Consider the following 18,940-nt stretch of genomic DNA (forward strand, 5'->3'; position numbering starts at 1 on the left):
AGTTACAAAACAAAATAGAAAACTTACTGGAAAAAAATAATATTAATGAAAGGCTTGAAGTAACTTTAATAATAGAAAAATTATCACTTTTTTCACCAAAGAGAGATACAACCTAAGTGCTATGGGCAAAACAATTATTTTACATACAAGTGCACACATATCCAGAAATTTTATTATATGTTGAATACATATTACATAAAAAATATATATATTTATCAATTGGTATATCTATATTCAGGTAGTGTCTGTTACACAAAGTTAAATACAAATCTTATTTGAATACAAATAACTTGCACTCAGATAATATATGTGTTTATGTGGACACAATTTTTTTTAATTGTTTTTGTGCATTAAATGAAAGTTGACAGAACAAATTAGTTTGTCATTCAATAGTTTGTACATAAAGTGTTCCGTGACATGATTTCATTCCCCACAATGTCAGCACTCTCCTCATTTCTGTCCTAGTTTCCCCATTTCCTTTTATCCTAGCTTACTAACTCTTCCTGCCTTATCATCTTTGTTTTTGGGCAAATGTTGCCCTTTTGATCTTCTATTATTGACTGTTCTAAGGACCACATAGAAACCCTGGTGGCGTAGTGGTTAAGTGCTACAGCTGTTAACCAAGGAGTCGGCAGTTCGAATCCGCCAGGCACTTCTTGGAAACTCCTAGGCAGTTCTGCTGTGTCCTATAGGGTTGCTATAAGGTTGCTATGAGTTGGAATCAACTTGACTGCAGTGGGTTTGGTTTTTGATAAGGGCCACATTCCTCTTGGGTGCTATTGTTTATTTTATGGGCCTGTCCATGTTTTGACTAAAAGGTTGTCTCTGGGAATGGCTTCAGTTCCAGTTGAGAAGTGTGTGTTAGGGCCATAGCCTCAGGGGTTCCTCCAGTCTCTGTCAGACCAGTAAGTCAGGTCTTTTCGGTGAATTTGATTTTTTGTTCTATAATTTTTCTCTAGCTCTGTCCAGGACCTCTGTTTTGATTCCAGTCAAAACTGTCAGTAATTGTATCCAGGCACCCTCTAGTTCTTCTGGTCTCAGGCTGGTGGAGGCTGTGGTTAATTTGGTCCATTAGTCCTTTGGACTAATTGTTCCCTTGAGTCTTTGGTTTTCTTCATTCTCTTTTGCTCCAGACAGTAGGTGACCAATAGTTGTATCTTACATGTCCTCTTGTAAGATTTTAAGACCCAGATGCTACCCACTGAAGGATGCTGCAGAATTTGTCTTTGTGAACTATGTTGTGCCAATTGACACAGACGTCTCCTGAGTCTATGGTCCTTTGCTGTCAAGTGTAGGAATTTCGTCCTGCAAGGTGTTTGGTTATGTTTAAGAAGTTGCCCTGACTGTGCCCCTTGTGTGCTCTATTGCCTATATTAACATATAAGCAGGGAGGCAGGGCCAAGATGGCGGACTAGGTGGATGCTACCGCGGATCCCTCTTGCAACAAAGACTTGGAAAAACAAGTGAATCGATCACGTACATAACAATCTACGAACCCTGAACAACAAACACGGATTTAGAGACGGAGAACGAACAAATACAGGGAGGCAGTGATTGTTTTCAGAGCCTGGAGCCAGCGTAACAGTCAGCGGATTTTCTGGAAAAACTAGTTTCCCAGTGATGGCTCGGAGACAACAATCCATATCAAACCACATAAAGAAGCAGACCATGACAGCTTCTCCAACCCCCCAAACAAAAGAATCAAAATCTTTCCCAAATGAAGATACAATCCTGGAATTATCAGATACAGAATATAAAAAACTAATTTACAGAATGCTTCAAGACATCACAAACGAAATAACGCAAACTGCAGAAAAAGCCAAGGAACACACTGATAAAACTGTTGAAGAACTCAAAAAGATTATTCAAGAACATAGTGGAAAAATTAATAAGTTGCAAGAATCCATAGAGAGACAACATGTAGAAATCCAAAAGATTAACAATAAAATTACAGAATTAGACAACGCAATAGGAAGTCAGAGGAGCAGACTCGAGCAATTAGAATGCAGACTGGGACATCTGGAGGACCAGGGAATCAACACCAACATAGCTGAAAAAAATCAGATAAAAGAATTTTAAAAAATGAAGAAACCCTAAGAATCATGTAGGACTCTATCAAGAAGGATAACTTGCGGGTGATTGGAGTCCCAGAACAGGGAGCGGGGACAGAAAACACAGAGAAAATAGTTGAAGAACTCCTGACACAAAACTTCCCTGACATCATGAAAGGCAAAAGGATATCTATCCAAGATGCTCATCGAACCCCATTTAAGATTGATCCAAAAAGAAAAACACCAAGACATATTATCATCAAACTCGCCAAAACCAAAGATAAACAGAAAATTTTAAAAGCAGCCAGGGAGAAAAGAAAGGTTTCCTTTAAGGGAGAATCAATAAGAATAAGTTCAGACTACTCAGCAGAAACCATGCAGGCAAGAAGGGAATGGGACGACATATACAGAGCACTGAAGGAGAAAAACTGCCAACGAAGGATCATATATCCAGCAAAACTCTCTCTGAAATATGAAGGTGAAATTAAGATATTTACAGATAAACACAAGTTTAGAGAATTTGCAAAAACCAAACCAAAGCCACAAGAAATACTAAAGGATATTGTTTGGTCAGAAAACCAATAATATCAGATACCAGCACAATACAAGGTCACAAAACAGAATGTCCTGATATCAACTCAAATAGGGAAATCACAAAAACAAACAAATTAAGATTAATTAAAAAAATAATAATAATAATACACGTAACAGGGAATCATGGAAGTCAATAGGTAAAAGATCACAATAATCAAAAAGAGGGACTAAATACAGGAGGTATTGAACTGCCAGATGGAGAGTGATACACGGCGATATACAACAATACAAGTTAGGTTTTTACTTAGAAAAATAGGGGTAAATAATAAGGTAACCACAAAAAGGTATAACAACTCTATAACTCAAGATAAAAGCCAAGAAAAACGTAACGACTCAACTAACATAAAGTCAAACACTATGAAAATGAGGATCTCACAATTTACTAAGAAAAACGTCTCAGCACAAAAAAGTATGTGGAAAAACGAAATTGCCAACAACACACATGAAAAGGCATCAAAATGACAGCACTAAAAACTTATTTATCTATAATTACGCTGAATGTAAATGGACTAAATGCACCAATAAAGAGACAGAGAGTCACGGACTGGATAAAGAAACACGATCCATCTATATGCTGCCTACAAGAGACACACCTTAGACTTAGAGACACAAACAAACTAAAACTCAAAGGATGGAAAAAAATATATCAAGCAAACAATAAGCAAAAAAGAAGAGGAGTAGCAATATTAATTTCTGACAAAATAGACTTTAGACTTAAATCCACCACAAATGATAAAGAAGGACACTATATAATGATAAAAGGGACAGTTGATCAGGAAGACATAACCATATTAAATATTTATGCACCCAATGACAGGGCTGCAAGATACATAAATCAAATTTTAACAGAACTGAAAAGTGAGATAGACACCTCCACAATTATAGTAGGAGACTTCAACACACCACTTTCGGAGAAGGACAGGACATCCAGTAAGAAGCTCAATAGAGACACGGAAGACCTACTTACACCAATCAACCAACTTGACCTCATTGACTTATACAGAACTCTCCACCCAACTGCTGCAAAGTATACTTTTTTTCTAGCGCACATGGAACATTCTCTAGAATAGACCACATATTAGATCATAAAACAAACCTTTGCAGAGTCCAAAACATCGAAATATTACAAAGCATCTTCTCAGACCACAAGGCAATAAAACTAGAAATCAATAACAGAAAAACTAGGGAAAAGAAATCAAATACTTGGAAAATGAACAATACCCTCCTGAAAAAAGACTGGGTTATAGAAGACATCAAGGACGGAATAAGGAAATTCATAGAAAGCAACAAGAATGAAAATACTTCCTATCAAAACCTCTGGGACACAGCAAAAACAGTGCTCAGAGGCCAATTTATATCGATAAATGCACACATACAAAAAGAAGAAAGAGCCAAAATCAGAGAACTGTCCCTACAACTTGAACAAATAGAAACTGAGCAACGAAAGAACCTATCAGGCACCAGAAGAAAACAAATAATAAAAATTAGAGCTGAACTAAATGAATCAGAGAACAGAAAAACAATTGAAAGAATTAACAAAGCCAAAAGCTGGTTCTTTGAAAAAATTGATAAACCATTGGCTAGACTGACTAAAGAAATACAGGAAAGGAAACAAATAACCCGAATAAGAAATGAGAAGGACCACATCACAACAGAACCAAATGAAATTAAGAGAATCATTTCAGATTACTACGAAAAATTGTACTCTAACAAATTTGAAAACCTAGAAGAAATGGATGAATTCTTGGAAAAACACTACCTACCTAAACTAACACATTCAGAAGTAGAACAACTAAATAGACCCATAACAAAAAAAGAGATTGAAACAGTAATCAAAAAACTTCCAACAAAAAAAAAACCCTGGCTCGGACGGCTTCACTGCAGAGTTCTACCAAACTTTCAGAGAAGACTTAACACCACTACTACTGAAGGTATTTCAAAGCATAGAAAATGACGGAATACTACCCAACTCATTCTATGAAGCCACCATCTCCCTGATACCAAAACCAGGTAAAGACATTACAAAAAAGGAAAATTATAGACCTATATCCCTCATGAACATAGATGCAAAAATCCTCAACAAAATTCTAGCCAATAGAATCCAACAACACATCAAAAAATAATTCACCATGATCAAGTGGGATTTATGCCAGGTATGCAAGGCTGCTTTAATATCAGAAAAACCATTAACGTAATCCTTCACATAAATAAAACAAAAGACAAAAAACACATGATCTTATCAATTGATGCAGAAAAGGCATTTGACAAAGTCCAACACCCATTTATGATAAAAACTCTTAGCATAATAGGAATTGAAGGAAAATTCCTCAACATAATAAAGGGCATCTATGCAAAGCCAACAGCCAATATCACTCTAAATGGAGAGAACCTGAAAGCATTTCCCTTGAGAACGGGAACCAGACAAGGATGCCCTTTATCACCGCTCTTAATCAACATCGTACTTGAAGTCCTAGCCAGGGCAATTAGGCTAGACAAAGAAATAAAGGGTATCCGGATTGGCAAGGAGGAAGTAAAATTATCACTATTTGCAGATGACATGATCTTATACACAGAAAACCCTAAGAAATCCTCCAGAAAACTACTGAAACTAATCGAAGAGTTTGGCAGAGTCTCAGGTTATAAAATAAACATACAAAAATCACTTGGATTCCTCTACAACAACAAAAAGAACACCGAAGAAGAAATAACCAAATCAATACCATTCACGGTAGCCCCCAAGAAGATAAAATACTTAGGAATAAATCTTACCAAGGATGTAAAAGACCTATACAAAGAAAACTACAAAGCTCTACTACAAGAAATTCAAAAGGACATACTTAAGTGGAAAAACATGCCTTGCTCATGGATAGGAAAACTTAACATAGTAAAAATGTCTATTCTACCAAAAGCCATCTATACATATAACGCACTTCTGATCCAAATTCCAATGTCATATTTTAAGGGGATAGAGAAACAAATCACCAATTTCATATGGAAAGGAAAGAAGCCCCGGATAAGCAAAGCATTACTGAAAAAGAAGAAAGTGGGAGGCCTCACTCTACCTGATTTCAGAACCTATTATACAGCCATAGTAGTCAAAACAACCTGGTACTGGTACAAGAACAGGCACATAGACCAATGGAACAGAATTGAGAACCCAGATATAAATCCATCCACGTATGAGCAGCTGATATTTGACAAAGGACCAGTGTCAGTTAATTGGGGAAAAGATAGTCTTTTTAACAAATGGTGCTGGCATAACTGGATATCCATTTGCAAAAGAATGAAACGGGACCCATACCTCACACCATGCACAAAAACTAACTCCAAGTGGATCAAAGACCTAAACATAAAGACTAAAACGATAAAGATCATGGAAGAAAAAATAGGGACAACCCTAGGAGCCCTAATACAGGGCATAAACAGAATACAAAACATTACCAAAAATGATGAAGAGAAACCGGATATCTGGGAGCTCCTAAAAATCAAACACTTATGCTCATCTAAAGACTTCACCAAAAAAGTAAAAAGACCACCTACAGACTGGGAAAGAATTTTCAGCTATGACATCTCAGACCAGCGCCTGATCTCTAAAATCTATATGATTCTGTCAAAACTCAACCACAAAAAGACAAACAACCCAATCAAGAAGTGGGCAAAGGAGATGAACACACATTTCACTAAAGAAGATATTCAGGCAGCTAACAGATACATGAGAAAATGCTCTCGATCATTAGCCATTAGAGAAATGCAAATTAAAACTACGATGAGATTCCATCTCACACCAACAAGGCTGGCATTAATCCAAAAAACACAAAATAATAAATGTTGGAGAGGCTGCGGAGAGATTGGAACTCTTATACACTGCTGGTGGGAATGTAAAATGGTACAACCACTTTGGAAATCTATCTGGCGTTATCTTAAACAGTTAGAAATAGAACTACCATACAACCCAGAAATCCCACTCCTAGGAATATACCCTAGAGAAACAGATATATGCACACCCATGTTTATTGCAGCTCTGTTTACAATAGCAAAAAGCTGGAAGCAACCAAGGTGTCCGTCAACGGATGAATGGGTAAATAAATTGTGTTATATTCACACAATGGAATACTACGCATCGATAAAGAACAGTGACGAGTCTGTGAAACATTTCATAACATGGAGGAACCTGGAAGGCATTATGCTGAGCGAAATGAGTCAGAGGCAAAAGGACAAATATTGTATAAGACCACTATTATAAGATCTTGAGAAATAGTAAAAACTGAGAGGAACACACACTTTTGTGGTTACGAAGGGGGGAGGGAGGGAGGGAGGGAGGGAGAGGGTTTTTTATTGATTAATCAGTAGATAAGAACTGCTTTGGGTGAAGGGAAAGACAACACTCAATACATGGAAGGTCAGCTCAATTGGACTGGACCAAAAGCAAAGAAGTTTCTGGGATAAAACGAATGCTTCAAAGGTCAGCGGAGCGGGGGCAGGGGTCTGGGGAACATGGTTTGAGGGGACTTCTAAGTCAATTGGCAAAATAATTCTAGTATGAAAACATTCTGCATCCCACTTTGAAATGTTGGGTCTGGGGTCTTAAATGCTAACAAGCGGCCATCTAAGATGCATCAATTGGTCTCAACCCACCTGGAGCAAAGGAAAATGAACACCAAGGTCACATGACAACTAAGAGCCCAAGAGACAGAAAGGGCCACATGAACCAGAGACCTACATCATCCTGAGACCAGAAGAACTAGTTGGTGCCCGGCCACAATCGATGACTGCCCTGACAGGGAGCACAACAGAGAACTCCTGAGGGAGCGGGAGATCAGTGGGATGCAGACCCCAAATTCTCATAAAAAGACCATACTTAATGGTCTGACTGAGACTAGAGGAATCCCGGCAGCCATGCTCCCCAGACCTTCTGTTGGCACAGGACAGGAACCATCCCCGAAGACAACTCATCAGACATGAAAGGGACTGGTCAGTGGGTGGGAGAGAGATGCTGATGAAGAGTGAGCTAATTATATCAGGTGGTCACTTGAGAGTGTGTTGGCAACTCTTGTCTGGAGGAGGGATGGGAGGATAGAGAGAGAGGGAAGCTGGCAAAATTGTCACGAAAGGAGAGACTGAAAGGGCTGACTCAATAGGGGGAGAGCAAGTGGGAGTACAGAGTAAGATGTATGTAAACTTATATGTGACAGACTGGATTTGTAAATGTTCACTTGAAGCTTAATAAAAGTTAATAAAAAAAATATATAAGCAGCACCCTCAGTTATATACGTAGAAATATCCACCACTAAACCTATATCTGCAGGTGGGTGTGTTCCCTTACACCCTCCCACGCCTCTTGGCATACCTATCTACCTATGTAGCCATATGTAAATTAGTTATTTGTTAATACTGTTGTTAAAGGATTGTGTATGCTATAGTAATTACCACTTTTGCCCTTTGTCCGTGTGTTCCTCTGGGTGTCCTCCCATGTCCTTGGTCATGTTTTGCTGACTTCTTCCATATTGTGCATTGCCTTTGCCTTTCTCTTCACCAATGTTAACAGATCTTCTATTTGGTAATTTTCCCTGCATCCTTCCATCATCCCTAGTAACCGTCAAAGATTTTTTTTCCTATGTGTAAACCTTTTATTTTTTCTTCATAATAGTGGTCTTATACAATATTTGTCCTTTTGTGATTAACTTATTTCACTGAGCATAATGGTTCTCGCAAAGGGTTCTCAGGTAAAAGAGGGTATACATACTCCACAGCCAAGGATGATGAACTAATAAAGATGCCAATACTTTCATTTGTTGCCCTTTTTCAAATCTCTACAGACAGCTTTGAAATTCTCTTAATCAGGTATAAATGAAATTTCAATCGCACTAAAAAAGAAAATGTAGCTTCTGATAATTTTAAAAATAACAATTACTAAAAGAGTACCAATTTCTCAGCTCCCAAATGTGATTAAAACAAAAAATTTCTTAGATGTCATCCTCATCTCCATTTCTAGATATTAATTTAAAAGTTGCATATTACTTTTAAAAGCCTTATCTACAAGAATGACAGTGGATAATGAATTTGGAATTATTTTAACAAGACTTTAAATGTGGTCTCCATGGAAAAACCTCTAATTTCAATGAGCAACAATTGGGTTTAAAAGTGTCATTTAAAACTACAAGAACCTATAAAGAAAAAATACAAAACTTGACTATATAAGAATTAAATACTTCTACCTGGGGGATAGAGCCCTTATGGTTATAAGCTTGGCTACTAACCAAAAGGTCAGCAGTTCAAATCCACCAACCACTCCTTATAAAACCTCTGGGGCAGTTCTATTCTGTTTAATATGGTCACCTTGAGTCAGAATTGACTCGACAGCAACAGATTTGGTTTTTGGACCTGGGGAATAAAAAGACAGTCATAAACAAAATCAAATGACAAACTGGAAAATTTGTTCAAAGAGCTTATGACGAAAGACTACAAAGTCTGCTTTAGGGAATAAAGGACAAAAAAATAAATAAAAAATGACAAATGTCATTCACAGGCAGCTAACAGAAAAATAAATGCAAGCGGTCACTAACAAGTAAGAAACTCAACTTTACTAAACAAGGAAATGCATCCTAAAACAGGAATTTTTTTTTCTTTCTTTTTTTTTTAACCTGAGTAACAAATCTTTGAAAGTTCAGCAGTGCCCAATACCCAGTATTGGTAACAGTGTGGAGAAACAGGCTTCATCATACATGTTGGTGGGGGATAAATTATATAACATTGGGGAAAATTTTCACAATTAAAAATGAATACACCAGCATTTTTTTCTCAAATGTACAAAGAAACACGCTAAGATTAAAGGAAGCATTGCTTATAATAGCAAAAATAAAGAGAAAAAAAGAAAAACAAAACATAAATAAGCAAGCCCATAGACAAGACAGGAGTTAAATTAGGGTAAGCCTTTCCATATAAACAATGATATAGCCATTTTAAAAAATAAGGAAAATGTATGTTCTACATATAAAGATGTTAAGATGTCTAAGATACAGAGTTAAGTAAAACAGCAAGGTGCAGAATAATATGTACAGCAACAGCCCCACATGTTTTTGTGAAAAGGATATCTATTTTATCTATGCACTTACATGCATGTGTATGTCCAGCCTGAGCTCTTAACCACTAGTCACCAATTTAAAAACAAAAACAGAGAAACATAAAGAATGTCACTTGTCTAAAAATATTCACTGCGGTATCTAATTTATTATGATGGACCACACTAAAAAGAAATATTTTTTAAAGTGTCAGCAGAGTCCTTAAAAGCACTTAAAATGCACCCACCCCCCCCCCCCCCCCGCCCCAGCTACTATTCCATTCCTCAGAACAGATACTGAGAAGCTTAGACAACAGCTTCAGGTCTCTGGGCTCACTTTGCACCCTTATTCTTCTGTCCTACTCATTATCAAATGATTTACACCATGGAGGCTATAGCATTACATCATGTGCCACTCCACCTCAAGATTTCTTTTTGCTCTACTCATCAATAAATAAATAAATAAAGTCTCAATAAAAACAAAATCTACAAAAACAAAAGAAATGAAAAAGAAATCCACAAACAAAAAGAACTGAGCACAGGAGAGTAAGAGGAACAAAGAAAATGTTAGCACCACAAAAAAAAACCACTACAAAATGACAGCAATACACTCATACCTATCAATAATTACACTAAATATAAATGGCCTAAATGCACCTATAAAGAGACACAGAGTGACAGAATGGATTTAAAAAAAAAAAAAAAAAAAAGATCCATCAATATGCTGTCTACAAGAGACACCCCTTAGAAACAAAGACACAAATTTATCAAAAATCAAAAGATGGAAAAAATATATCAAGCAAATAACTTCCAAAAAAGAGCATGAGTGGCAATATTAATGTCAGATAAAACATACTCTAAAACAAAATCCACCATAAAAGACAAAGAAGGACACTATTTAATGATTAAAGGGACAATCCATAGTGAAGACTGAACCACAATAAACATCTACCCACCAAATGACAGGGATTCAAAATACATAAAACAAACTCTAACAGTACTGAAAAAAGAAACTGACAGTTTCACAATAATAGTAGGAGACTTCAACACACCACTTTCAGTAAAGGACAGAACATCTAGAAAAAAAACTCAGCAAAGATACAGAAGAGCTAAAGAGCACAATCAGCCAACTTGACCTCATAGGCGTATATAGAACACTCCATCCAAGATCTGTAAAGTACACATTCTTTTCCATCGCACATGGAACATTCTCCAGAATAGACCACATCTTAGGCCACAGAGCAACCCTCAACAAAATCCAAAACACTGAGATAAATATCTTCTCTGACCATCAAAGTAGAAATTAACAAAAAAAAAAAAAAAAAAAAATTTTTTTTTTTTTTTTTTACAATAAAGCATGATAGAAAAAGTACAGGATTTCCAGTCAGAGTACTTGGGTATGAATCTTGTCACCTGTGTAACCAATCTTAGGTTCAGTTACATAGTCCCTCCAGAAGATTGTTCATGTAGAACTATCATATAGAACTTATGTAGGACTTAGTGGATCTTCTGAGTACTGGGTGAGTTAAGTCTTGTACCTCATAAACTATTAAATGAAATACAAATAGTAGAAGTTATTATTATCTTTGTTGCATCAAATTAACTAAGTCGTTATTTTGCCTTTAGTGCCTAACAACAGGATGAGAAAGGAGAAAAACAAGCAATTACATGGAAACTGAAAAACACTCTGCTTAAAAACCACTGGGTAATAGAAGAAATCAGGTATGGAATCAAAAAATTCCTAGAATCAAACAAGGATGGGAACATCTCATACCAAAACCTTTGGGACATAGCAAAGGCAGTCCTCAGAGGTCAACTTATAACAAGAGATGCACACATCAAAAAAAGAAGAAAGGAACAAAATTAAAACATTAGTTACACAACTTGAACAAATAGAAAGAGAACAGCAAAAGAATCTCTCAGCCACCAGAAGAAAGGAAATAATAAAGATCAGAGCAGAAATAAATGAAATAGAGAATAGGGAAACAAGAGCAAGAATCAACAAAACCAAAAGATGGTCCTTTGAAAGGATCAACAAAATCGACAAACCGCTGGCCAAACTGACAAAAGAAAAACAGGACAGGATGCAAACAACCCAAAGAAGAAATGAAATGGGGGACATTACAACAGATCCAGCTGAAATTCAAAGGATCATAACAGAGTATTATGAAAAACTATAGTCCAACAAATTTGAAAACCTAAAGGAAAAATTTCTAGAAACACACTACCTACCCAAACTAATACAAAAAGATGTTGAAAATCTGCACAGACCCATAACAAGAGAAGATATTGAAAAGGTAGTTTAAAAAACTCCCCCCCGCAAAAAAAAAAAAAAAAAAAAAAATCCCTGTTACAGGTGGCTTTACTGGAGAATTCTACCAAACCCAGAGAAGAGCTTATACCAGTACTACTCAAACTATTTCAGAATATAGAAAAAGAAGCAATACTTCCAAATTCATTCTATGAAGCCAGCATACCAAAACCAGGCAAAGACACCAAAAAAGGAAAATTACAGACCAATACCTCTCATGAATACAGATGCAAAAATTCCCAACAAAATTCTAGCCAATAGAAATCACCAGCATATCAAAAAAATTATACACTACAACCAAATAGGATTCATACCAGGTATGCAAGGATGGTTCAATATTAGAAAATCAACCAATGTAATCACCCACATAAATGATAAAAAGAAAGAAAAGAATCACATGATCTTCTCAATCAACATAGAAAAGGCATTTGATAAGGTCCAACACCCATTCCTAATAAAAACTTTCAATAAAATAGGTATAGAAGGAAAATTTCTCAACATAATAAAGGGCATATATGCAAAACAAACAGCCAACATCAATCTTAATGGAGAGAGGCTGAAAACATTTCCCTTGAGAACAGGAGCAAGACAAGGATGCCCTTTATCACCACTCCTGTTTAACATTGTGTTGGAAGTCCTAGATAGAGCAATAAGGCAAGAAACAGAAATAAAGGGCATCCAAATTGGTAATGAAGAAGTTAAACTGTCCCTATTTGCAGATGATATGGTATTATACATAGAAAACCCAAAAAGACTCCATGAGAAAACTACTGGAATGAATAGAAAGATTCAGCAGAGAAGCAGGATACAAGATAAGCATACAAAAACCAGTTGGATTCCTATGCACCAATAAAGAGAACAATGAAAAGGAAATCACAAAAACAATACCATTTATAAAAGCCTCTAAAAAAATAAAATACTTGGGACTAACTCTAACCAGGGATATAAAAGACCTATACAAAGAAAACTACAAAGCACTATTACAAGAAACCAAAAGAGATCTACATAAATGGAAAAAACATACCATGCTCATGGATAGGTAGACTCAACAGTGTGAAAATGACAATTCTACCTAAAGAAATTTACAAATACAATGCACTCCTGACCCAAATACCAACAACATTCTTTACAGAGATGGAAAAACTTATGATTAACTTTATATGAAAAGAGAAGAACCCCCAGATAAGTAAAGCACTATTGAATAAGAAAATAAAGTAGGAGGACTCGCACTACCTGACCTCAGAACCTGTTATACAGCTACAGTAGTCAGAACAGCCTGGTACTGGTACAACAACAGATACACTGACCAATGGAACGGAATTGAGAACCTAGATGTAAATCCATCCACCTATGGTCACCTGATCTTCGACAAGGGCCCAAAGTCCACCAAATGGGGAAAAGACAGCCTTTTTAAAAAATGGTGCTGGCAAAACTGGATGTCCATCTGCAAAAAAATGAAACAGAACCCATACCTCACACCATATACAAAAACTAACTCAGAATGGATCAAAGACTGAAATATAAAGCCAAAAGCCATTAAGTTCATAGAAGAAAAAACAGGATCAACCCTAGAGGCCCTAATACACAGCATTAACAGGATACAAACTACAACCAGCAACACACAAACTCCAGAGGATAAGCTAGACTACTGGGATCTTCTAGAAATTAAATACTTATGCTCATCAAAAGACTTCACCAAAAGAGTAAAAAGAGAACCTAGACACTGGGGAAAAAAAAAAAAATTGGTTATTACAAATCAGATAAAGTTCTAATCTCTAAAATCTACAAGAAAATCCAACATCTCTACAACAAAAAGACAAATAATCCAATTAAAAATGGGTGAAGGAAATGAACAGACACTTCACGAAAAAAGGCATTCAAGTGGCCAACAGACACATGAGGAAATGCACACGATCTCTGCAAATCAAAATTACAATGAGATACCATCTGGCCCCGGCATTACCAGCACGAATCAATAAAACAGGAAATAACAGATGTAGGAGAGGCTGCAGGGAGATGGGAACTCTTATGCACTGCTGGTGAGAACGCAAAATGATACAATTATTTTGGAAAACAATATGGCACTTCATTAGAAAGCTAGAAATAGAAATACCATATGATCCAGCAATCCCACTCCTAGCAATATATCCTAGAGAAATAAGAGTCTTCACAGGGACAGACATACGCACACCCATGTTCATTACGGCATTGTTCACAATAGCAAAAAGATGGAAACAACCTAGATGCCCATCAACAGATAAACGGATAAATAAATTATGGTACATACACACAATGGAGTATTACACAATGATAGAGAACAACGATGAATCTGTGAGCCATCTCATAGCATGGGTGAATCTGGAGGTCATTATGCTAAGTGAAATAAGTCAATCACAAAAGGACAAATATTGTATGAGACCACTACTGTAAATACTCATGAAAAGGTTTACACTCAAAAAGAAACAATCTTTGATTTTTACCAGGGAGGGGAAGGGTGGAGATGGAAAAACACTTAATAGACAATAGCTAAGTGGAAACTTTGATGAAGGGTAAGACAGCACACAATACACAACCTGTACAGGAAGGTCACGGTAGCTCCATAGACACATCCAAACTCCTGGAGGGACTGAATTGCTGGGCTGAGGGCTGTGGGGACGATGATCTCAGGGAATATCTAGCTCAATTGGCCTAATGCAGTTTATAAGAATATCTCCTACATTCTACTTTGGTGAGTAGCATCTGGGGTCTTAAAAGTTGGTGAGCAGCCATCTAGGACACTCCGCTGGTCTCACCCCTTCGAGAGCAAGGAAGAATGAAGAAAATTAAAGATACAAAGGAAAGATTAGTCAAAAGGACTAATGGGCCACATCTACCACAACCTCCACCAGACTGAGTCCAGGACAACAAGATGGTGCCTGGCTACCACCACTGACTGCTCTGACAGGGATCAAAATAGAGGGTCCTGGACAGAGCTGGAGAAAAATGTAGAATGAAATTCTAACTCAAAAAGAAAGACCAGACTTGCTGGCCTGACAGAGGCTGTAGAAACCCTGAGAGTGTGGCCCCTAGACATCCTTTCAGCTCAGTAATGGGGTCACTGCTGAGGTTCACCCTTCAGACAAAGATTGAACAGGCCCATGGAACAAAACAAGACTAAAGGGGCACTCCAGCCCTGGGGCAGGGACTCAAAGGCAGGAAGGAACAGGAAAGCTGGTAATAGGGAAGCCAGTTTTGAGAAGGGAGAGAATTGACATGTTGTGGGGTTGTTAAGCAATGTCATAGAACAATGTGTGTAGTGTGTAATGTGTGTAGTGTTTGAGGAGAAACTAGTTTGTTCTGTAAAACTTCATCTAAAGTACAATTTAAAAAATGCTAAATAAAGTTTATTTAACTGTTTAAAAAAAGATTTTGCTCATTTATCCTCTCCTCTAAGACTTTTTTTTTTCCTAAGACTGACCAGTCTTCACACTACCTGACTTTACCTCATCAAGATATTGTGCTTCACTTATTCTTTCTCACTTTCATCCTTCCCTCTTCACAAGGCTCTTCCTTCAAGTCTTATTACACACTCAAGTCTTCCTTTCTTGAGAAAAAGCTTCCCTAATCTCTATTATTTCTCCCCCAAGCCACTATCCTATTTCTTTCTTTGAACCAACCAGCTTCTTTCTCAAAGGAGAGATCTACACAAAGCCTCTGACTGTTTAAATCCCAACCACACAACTTACTCATCCATATGTAACCTAGCTCACTACCCACACCAAGAAACCTTCAATGACCTTCTAAGTTGAAAAATAAAACAATTATCCCATCTCAGTTTTTGTGAGGTCATTACCAAATTTGACAATACTGAACCAATACCCCTTACTAGCTGTGTGACATTGAGCAAGTTATATTACCCCTGTGAGCCTCAGTTTTATGCTCTGCAAAATGTACATAGCAAAACTCCTACCTCATTAACATAAAATAAAGAAAACCCATTTCAAATTGGATTATAACCGCCAAGCATAGAGGTTAGGATTTACCACACATAGTTTTGGGTTCACAATTCATCCATAAGAGTAATAATTCTTTTAATTTATCTATGCCTCCTAAAGGAGTGTTCTACATTGCCTGTCTTCATTTTATCATTTTCCATTTACTTTTAGCAACTGCAATCTGGCTTCTAATCCCACCACCGCACTGAATTTACTCTTATAAAAGTCTGTCAGTTTGTCATCCTGTAGGGGCTTACATGTTTCTGTGGTGCTGGAAGCTTTGCCACCAGTATTCAAATACCAGCAGGGTCACCCAAGGTGGACAGGTTTCAGCTGAGCTTCCAGACTAAAACAGACTAGTAAGAAGGACCTGGAGGTCTACTTGTGAAAAAATTGGCCAGTGAAAACCTTATGAATACCAATGGAATATTGTCTGATATAGCGGCAGAAGATGATCCCCTCAGGTTGGAAGGCGCTCAAAATACGACAGGGGAGGGGCTTCCCCCTCAAAGTAGAATCGACCTTAATGACATGGATGGAATCAAGCTTTTAGGACTTTCATTTGCTGATGCGGCATGACACAAAATGTGAAAAAACAGCTACAAACATACATTAATAACAGGAACATGGAACATAAGAAGAATCAATTTAGGAAAATTGGAAATGATCAAAAATGAAGTGAAACATATAAATACTGATACCCTAAGCATTAGTGAGATGAAATGGGCTGGTATTGGCCTTTTTTAATCTGACAATCAGATGATCTACTATGCCGGGAATAACAAATTGAAAAGGATTGGCATCGCATTCATCCTCAAAAAGAACATTTCAAGATCTGTCCTGAAGTACAATGCTGTCTTTAATAGGTTAATATGCTTGCAACTACAAGGAACACCAGTTAATATGACTTATTTATATTTATGCACTAACCCATAAGGCCAAAGATGAAGAAATTGAAGACTTTTACCAACTTCTGCAGTCCAAAATTGATCAAACATACAATCAAAATGCACTGATAATTTCTGGTGTCTCGAATGCAAAAGTTGGAAACAAAGGAGGAACTGTAGTTGGAAAATAATGCCTTAGCGATAGGAACAATGCCAGGGATCAAATGATAGAATTTTGCAAGACCAATGACTTTTTCATTTCAAATGTCTTTTTTCAACAATGTAAATGGCAATTATACATGTGAACCTCACCAGATGGAAAACACTGGAATCAAATCAACTACATCTGTGGAAAGAGACAGTGGAAAAGTTCAATATCAGTCAGAACAAGGTCAGGAGCCAACTGTGGAACAAATCATCAACTGCTCATATGAAAGTTCAAGCTGAAGCTGGAGAAAATTAGAACAAGTCCATGAGAGCCAAACTACAACCCTGAGTATATCCCACCTGAATTTAGAGACCATCTCTAAACAGACTTGATGCATTGAACACGAATGATGAAGATCAGACAAGTTGTGGAATGATATCAAAGACATCATATATGAGGAAAGCACCAAAAAAGCCAAACTAAACCCGTTGTCATGAAGTCTATTCCAACTCATAGCAACCCTATAGGACACAGTAGAACTGCCCCATAGGGTTTCCAAGGAGCACCTGGTGGATTCAAACTGCTGACCTTTTGGTTAGCAGCCATAGCTCTTAACCACTATGCCACCAGGGTTTCCTGAGGAAAGCAAGATGATGTGAAAAAGAAAGAAACAAAGAAAAGAACAAAATGGATGTTAGAAGAAACTCTGAAACTTATTTTTGAACATTGAATAGCTAAAGCAAAAGGAGGAATGATGAAGTAAAAGAGCTAAACTGAAGATTTCAAAGGTTGGCTCAAGAAGACAAAATAAAGTATTATAATGAAATGTGAAAAGACCCAGAGTTAGAGAGCCAAAATGGAAAAACACTCTCAGAATTTCTCAAGCTGAAACAACTAAAGAAAAAATTCAAGCATCGAGTTGCAATATTAAGGTATTTCATGGGGAAAATATTAAACGACACAGCAGCATCAAAAGAAGATGGAAGGAATACACAGAGTCACTGTACCAAAAAGAATTGGTTGACGGTCAGACATTTCAGGAGGTAGCATGTGATCAACCACAAATGGTATTGAAGGAAGAAGTCCAAGCTGCACTGAAGGCATTGGCGAAAAACAAGGCTCCAAGAATTGACGGAACACCAATTGAGGTGTTTCAACAAATGCAACATTAGAAGTGCTCACTTGACTATGCCAAGAAATTTGGAAGACAGCTCCCTGGACAACCAGCTGGGAGAGATCCATATTTCTGCCCATTCCAAAGAAAACTGATCCAACAGGATGTGGAAATTATTGAACAATATCATTAATGTAACACAGAAGTAAAATTTTGTTGACGATCACTCAAAAGCAGCTGCAGTACTGCATCAACAGGGAACTGCCAGAAATTCAAGCTGGATTCAGAAGAGGACAGAGAATAAGGGATATCATTGCTGATGTCAGATGTACCTTGGCTGAAAGCAGAGAGTACCAGAAAGGTGTTTACCTATGTTTTATTGATTATGCAAAGTTTATTCACTGTGTGGATCATAGCCAATTATGGATAACGTGCAAAGAATGAGAATTTTAGAACATTTAATTGTACTCATGGGGAACCCATACTTAGACCAAGAGGCAGTCATTCAACAGAACAAGGGGATACTATGTGGTTTAAAATCAAAAAGGTATACATCAGGGTTGTGTCCTTGCATGATATTTATTCAATCTATATGCTGACTAAATAATCTGATGAGCTGGACTATATGAAGAACCCGGCATCAGGACTGGAGGAAGACTCACTAACAACCTGAGATATGCAGATAATACAACCTTGTTTTTCAAAGGGAAGAAGACTTGAAACACTTGCTGATGAACATCAAAGACTACAGCCTTCAGTATGGATTACACCCTAACATAGAGCAAACAAAAACCCTCACAACTG

At 37.1% G+C, this 18,940-nt stretch overlaps 1 pseudogene; it reads right to left on the reverse strand.

Moving 5' to 3' along the window:
• Positions 1–18,940, reverse strand: part of LOC100664000 (methylsterol monooxygenase 1-like) — an 81,149-nt pseudogene that overhangs the window by 5,916 nt on the left and 56,293 nt on the right.

The sequence above is a fragment of the Loxodonta africana genome, chromosome 21, assembly GCF_030014295.1.
Source record: "Loxodonta africana isolate mLoxAfr1 chromosome 21, mLoxAfr1.hap2, whole genome shotgun sequence".
Lineage (NCBI taxonomy): Eukaryota > Metazoa > Chordata > Mammalia > Proboscidea > Elephantidae > Loxodonta > Loxodonta africana.